The sequence below is a fragment of the Leptonychotes weddellii genome, chromosome 5 (assembly GCF_054177405.1).
Source record: "Leptonychotes weddellii isolate Sample4059 chromosome 5, ASM5417740v2, whole genome shotgun sequence".
NCBI classification, from domain to species: domain Eukaryota; kingdom Metazoa; phylum Chordata; class Mammalia; order Carnivora; family Phocidae; genus Leptonychotes; species Leptonychotes weddellii.
This window is the reverse complement of record NC_138373.1, coordinates 66,406,187-66,412,916: the sequence shown is the minus strand read 5'-3', so window position 1 is coordinate 66,412,916 and position 6,730 is coordinate 66,406,187. Positions and strand designations below refer to the sequence as shown.

General features: G+C 49.2%; 1 long non-coding RNA gene across 1 annotated transcript; it reads right to left on the bottom strand.

Annotated features, from left to right (window-relative positions):
- Positions 1–827: 827 nt before the first annotated feature.
- LOC145721697 (uncharacterized) lies at positions 828–5,865 on the bottom strand. Its single transcript, XR_014145542.1, has 3 exons — positions 5,397–5,865; positions 3,456–5,110; positions 828–3,247 (listed from the first exon to the last, which is right to left on the bottom strand). It is a non-coding gene; the product is annotated as an uncharacterized LOC145721697 (long non-coding RNA).
- Between the last annotated feature and the right edge of the window lie 865 nt (positions 5,866–6,730).

The following is a 6,730-nucleotide window of genomic DNA, read 5'->3' as shown; positions in this document are numbered from 1 at the left end:
GCACATATATAGAACACTAAAATAAGGAGCACGGGGATACTCAACACAGGTTACATGGTGGCTGAGTATCCACAATGTACTTCTCCTTCGCCTTTGGGAAACAGCCTCAGTTCCAGGGGGAGAGAGAGAGGACTGCTCATAGTGCGTGCGTGCGTGCGTGTGTGTGTGTGTGTGTGAAGGGGGAGGGCAGCGTGGGTAGAGGCTGAGCCCTGAATACAGCATAGCTCGCAGGAGGTGGGGAGCAGGTCAGCCCGAAGGAGAGGGTCAATTGAGCTGCAAGGGCAGTAGCAGGAAATGAAGAGAATGAGGCAGGAAGAAGGTCTTAAGGCCACCCTATATGTCAAGGACAGAGCTGGTCAAGAAAACTAGAAGTCAACACTCCCAGGCTCCTAACATTACGGGAAGACACTGCTTCCTTGATATCTCATAAATCACGGAATTTCCCAGATAAATAAACTCATTTAATTCCCCTCTTTGCTGCTATCACTAAACTGGTACGTTTTCCCAGAGTTTCCTAGCCTTATCGCAGGTACGGGAGCTGGAAATGTAGTTGACACCCGCTAACTACAACCAGATGAAACGTCAGTTGGCAAACCCTATGACGGTCTGCAGCGCTTCTCTTCAGCATTACAGGTCTGCCCCCAGGAGACATCCCAGCCTTTACACCTTCATCCTGACTGGCTGGCCACTTCACCGCACGTCCCTTTCCACCCAGACCCTTCCATGCCTGCATGAGCGTACAGGCACACACGAGAGAGGACTGCTCATAGTGCGTGCATGTTTGCGTGCGTGCGTGTGTGTGTGTGCATGCATGTGTGTGTGTGCGTGTGTGTGTGTGTGTGCGTGCATGTGCACTGCTCTAAATGCCTCAAACGCTCAAGGTTTGTAGGTTTTAACTCCCCCACACCCATTATCATGGTAGCAGCCACATAATTGGTCCCAATAAACACTTGCTCACCATTTGGGAAAAATTTATGGGTAAAGATACCCTTTTAGTGCCATTCCTTTGTTCTCTACTTCTAGGTGACCTTCAGTGAAATCCTTTGCTCTCGTGTTAATGTTCCCAGTACTTTCTGTGCAGCCTAGAAAGAGCCCAGGAGTTGTCTCCCACACAAACCAGCCATGCAGTGCAGGTTTTACTTCTAAGGCTTTGTTGTTGCCTTTGAAGTGTGATTTGAGAGGCGAGGCATTTCTGCCTCCCTCCACTGATCCCTAAAATGTAACCACGAGAGATTCATTCACCTGCACTCAGCATGTCATTTTCCCGATACCCTCTTCAAAGGCTTTTCCCTGAGCAGCCAAGGACACTGCTCCAGGAAGTCAAATGATTCCTCCAGGAAGCTTTGAGACCTGTGAGGCCTTGGGCAAGTCACCCAAACTCTTCTGTTCTAAATATGGGATACCACCCCAGCCACACACAGCCACCTGAGAAGCCGACCAAGTAACTCAAGAAAGTACCTGGCACAGTGCTTAGCACAAAGCCAAGGCTTGGTCAGCGATTGCTTTCTTCACAACTTCCTCAGTGTCTCGTCTATAAAAAGGAGTGTATACTTGCCCACCTTATACAGGGGACCTAAGATTCTGCCTCCAGGCCTGCCCCCGTTCAGCACCAGCTGCTTTCAGCACCGTGGCTTTCAAGCAGCTCAGCTCACAATCAGAAATCTGCGTCATATGCACACCCTCAGTCTTGCCTGACTCCCTATCCCGAGGACTGCTCCTCCTTGCCAAAATACTTGGGTATTCCACTCCCCCATCCCACCTCATAGAAAACCCCACCCCTGACCGACCAGAGGCTGGATCACATCCCAGGAGGGAGCACGCCCTCCCCTCCACAGTACCAGTCCACATCACAGGTTCTGGACCATCAGTGACTTAACCCTGCAAATCCTACTCATATGCTGGGCTCTAGGTCCTGCAGTGAGGTCCAAGGTGGGTGTCGGCCTCTGAGTCAAGGGCCCCTTTCCAATCTTGCTTTCAGCGTGAGTACGGGCACCTTTCCCCACTTGCCAACAAGGCTACTGATGCGCTGAACACGTGCTCTTACACTGCTTGAGGACAAGCCCTTCACAGAGGCTGTAGCCTAAATGTCAGGAGGCCCATCTCTCCACAGAGCCAGCCCAGTCACATTATCATGCCAGGCAGTGTGTAGTTCCTTTCCTTCTTCGCCCACACACCCCCTCGCGCTCTCCCCTTCAGACCATCTGGTAACAAGACACAGGCCCTGGGCTGGGCCACACGTCTCAGATACACTTCCCTTAGCTGTACAAAAAAAAAAAAGGCCTGGAGACTACGGCTCTCGCAAGACTGCAATAAATTCTTAGCCAAGAGCCCTCCTTCTCTGTGGCTGCTGTCAGCAAGAAGAAAAAGGGAATGTTTATTTTCCAGCTACAAAAGATTTTTCTAAGAGTCCAATGAAATAATAAAATTTAAAAATTATCCTCATTTATTATTATTATTTTTTAAGATTTTATTTATTTTTGAGAGAGAGAATGATAGCATGAGTTGAGAGGGAGGGGCAGAGGCAAAGGGAGAAGAAGCAGGCTTCCTGCTGAGCAGGGAGCCCGATGTAGGGCTCGATCCCAGGACCCCAGGATCATGACCTGAGCTGAAGGCAGTCGCTTAACTGACTGAGCCACCCAGGTGCCCAAAACTTATCCTCATTTAAAAAAAAAATTGGGGGGACACCCAAAAAATTTTTTTAAAGATTTTATTTATTTAGTTGAGAGACAGAGAGAGAGAGAGCATGAGCAGGGGAGTGGGGGGAGATACAGAAGGAGAGAGAGGGAGAAGCAGACTCCTGGCTGAGCAGGGAGCCCGATACGGGGCTCGATCCCAGGACCCCAAGATCACAACCTGGGTCAAAGGCAAACATTACCCAACTGAGCCACCCAGGCGCCCCTAAAATTTTTTTTTAATTAAGTAAATGCTCCCCACAACGTGGGCCTTGAACTCACGACCCCAAGATCAAGAGTCACAGGTTCTGCTGACTGAGCCAGCCAGGCACCCCCATCCTCATTATTGAAATACAAATACACCTTACACCTTAGTTACCCTCACCTTAGTATACTTACATTTACAGGAAATTTGCAACCTGGGGCGCCTGGGTGGCTCAGTCGTTAAGTGTCTGCCTTCGGCTCAGGTCATGATCCCAGGGTCCTGGGATCGAGCCCCGCATCGGGCTCTCTGCTGAGCAGGTAGCCTGCTTCTCCCTCTCCCTCTGCTGCTCCTCCCCCTGCTTTTGCTCTCTCTGTGTCAAATGAATAAACAAATTTTTTTTTTAATTTTTTTAAAAAAAGGAAATTTGCAACCAGAGATCTTAGAGAAAGGAGCAGTTGGGCAGGAAGGCAGAGAGGGTAGGAGGAGGCGGTAAAGATCAAGTGGGGCACTGGAAAGTAAACACCGACATTGAACATGGGATGAGTTTGAGCCTCAGTCCCAGGAACCCAGGAACATACCTGAACTCCCCACCAAAAATATTGCTTCATAGATCCTTCAAGATCATTCTTTCTGTTTCTTGAGACCCTCCGAAGCATTTCCAACCAGGTGCTGAGCTAAATCCTGCGGTCCCAAAGACACAGCCCCTGTCCTCAAAGAGTTTACTATTTAATGGAGAAAAGAAATGTAAACAGTAACAATATGGTCATATATGTCTAAGTATCATTTTTCACAATGGAGAGGGTGAGTGAGTCAAGGGAGAACCCTTAAAGAAGGCATTTGAAGTAAAATGCTGAACGGTGGAGATAAAAGGTCAGTAGGACAAGGTGATGAGGGAGAGCTTTCAAGGCAGAACATCCAAGACAAGGACACAGTCTATTATGGAAAAGCTCAGTCTTATGGAAAGCAGGGGATACAGCCAGAAACGTTGGCAAGGAACCTCTTTCATTTTTTATTTTATTTTTTTAAGATTTTATTTATTTATTTGACAGAGAGAGACTCAGCAAGAGAGGGAACACAAGCAGGGGGAGTGGGAGAGGGAGAAGAAGGCTTCCCGCGGAGCGGGGAGCCCGATGTGGGGCTCGATCCCAGGACCCTGGGATCATGACCTGAGCCGAAGGCAGCGGCTTAATGACTGAGCCACCCAGGGGCCCCAAGGAACCTCTCCTAAAGATTCTTGTATGCCATGCTTGGGGCTTCGGTTCATCTCTTGGGAGATAGGCACTCATGCAAGATTTTAAGCACGGGGGTAACGGTGTCAGATTTGCATTTCTGAAAGCCCGCTATGACAGGTAGATGGAAGAGATGCCATAAAAAGGGGCTGTAGCTACTATTAAACAAACCTTATCTGCGCGCGAACAAACCCACATCAGAGTATCAGAGGAAATAATGCTGTGGAAATCCTAACGTAGAAGTCTCTAAGGATTGGAATGAGGGGGGAAAGACAATCAATTGACCCGCATGCTCACTGCTCACTCAGCACCTACTATGAATGTGTTCCAGAAGAGCAGAGAGTAGTTTGTGGCGATGCCGATTCATGAACGGAGGTTTGGGGGGATGGTGAAGATTTAGGTGTGGCTCGATGCTGAAAGGGGAGAACCAATGGAGCAGAATTTGAACGTGGTTTTGAATCAGGCATAGGAGCTGGGCAGGCAGAAGAGAGAAATGATCCCTTATTAACAAATCCTTTGGGACTAAAACTTTCTTGAACAAATTCATGCCGGGTGAGGGCAGGGAAGTTCTATACTCCGGACTGGCTTCTTGACATGGTCTCTGTGGAGCCCGTCCTAGCAGTCTTGGAGGCAGCCTTCCCGGGGAGTGTCAACCTGGGCTCCTGGGCCTCACAGAGTTCAGTCTCCCAAGAATTGGGGCACAAAAGCCTAGTTTCAACCACACTTCACTTCTGAGTGAAGTAAGAATACCCTCTTCCAGGGTGGGGAGGCAAAGCTCACCTCCCCTGGAGGGAAAGAACTGTGGCCACCCCTAGCAGGCCTCTTGGGCTGCCCACCTCTGACTCCCACGGGCATTTGTCCTTACCTCTGTCATAGCACCTATCACACTGCATTGCAATCCTTTATTTATGTGACGAATAATAATTTGTTTCTTACCAGACAGTGAGCTTCCTCAGTCCGGAAACAGGCTTAGTCATCTTGGCATCTCCTCCAGCGCCTGCAACCTAGCATGTGCCCAAGAAGTCAATCAAGATTAGAAACGAATGGATGTGTGCTGTTTGCCCCAGTTACGGGCACCATTCACCGTTTTCTCTTCCCTAGGTTAAGGCAACAACCTCAAGCCGGAGCTCCTCCGCTCTGCTCTGGCCTCCCTCCCTGCTGTTTGCCACACTAAGGAGAGACCAGAGCGACCTTTCTCACACACCAATCCTATCACACCCCTCCTCTGCCCCAAACCCTTTGAATGTTCAAGATTGTTCTTGGAATGACTTCCAAACTCTTTTAACTCACCCAACGAGCTTGATGCGACCTGGCCAGCAGTTCTGTCAGATCCGCTCCCCACCTGGAGCTCAGGCTTCCGTCCTAGGGAACGCCTTTCATTCACCAATGTGTCCTGCTGTCCTTTTTGGCTCTGGTCCTTCACATATGCCGGCAACACCCTTAAATTCTCCTCCCCCTAGATAATTCCTACAGGTCTAACTTACTGTCTTCCTATTGCCTTCACTAACCTCCCCGGAGAAGGTTAGATACCTCTCGTCAGTCTTCACAGTGCTCTGTGTATCCCCCAACAAAGCACTTGTTGCTCTGGATTATGGTTGCCTGCTGACTCATCTGTGACCTCTGTTTAGCCGCAGAGCCTGCGAGCCCGGAACTTGTCTGTCTTGTTTACCATGACAGCCCCAGAGCCTAGCACAATGCCTGGCACTCAGTGTACTAAGTGTGCAATAAATAAATGGATTCTGGAAGAAGCCAAAGAAAGTAAAAGCCGCCAGCAGAGAAGGGGCTGAGGGAGGAGGGTTACATGTAAAAATGAAAGAGAAATAAAAGATCTAATCTAGCATCTGTGAGTAAATGAAATGGGAGTACGGATGAAAGGCAGTAGGTCTGAGGGAATTCGAGGAGTGTCGTTTAGGCATGTTGAACATTAGGTCCCTCTGGCATATCCAAGTAGAAATGACTAATAGGAAGTTGGAGATCAGGGTCAGGAGAGAGGACAATGTGAAACTAAAGCCTTAAGAGTCATATCAGCAGAGGATGGAGTCAGGATATGCAGAGGAGGTGTGGGACCTGCTTACAGAGGGGGCGGTAGGGGCAAGCGTGAAGGGCAGGGGGTTGATCACAGGACTAAGGAAGGGTAATGGTTTTCAGGGCAAGGAGGTTTGGGGCATGGTGATAGGAAAGCCGTAGTGGAGAGTGGGAACTTCAGGGACGGGGTGAGTGTAGGAACGAGCCCCCAGATGGGTTGGAGGGGATAGACATGGGGCACAGGAGGCAAGATTAGCTCTGGAAAGGAGTGTGGACACCCCTTCTTTCTGAGTGAGGCACGGATGTGTCAGGGAGGAAAGCCGAGGGGGTTCCTGCCAGCCAACCTCTCTTTTCTCTGTGAAATTTTAGATGATCCCAGATAAATCTGAGAGTTTCGTTCCAGCCCTACCAGGAACAGCCTTGTGGCCTTGGGCTGTTCATGGAATCAATCTCCTCAGGCCTCAAAGTGATTTGGAAACAACCCCATCTATTCTGATAATTCAACAGCCTCATTTATGGAGACTCTCCGTTTCCATAAAAACCTTTATTAGCCACACAACACACATTTCAGCTAAGCTGTCTAAACCTTGCTGGGATTG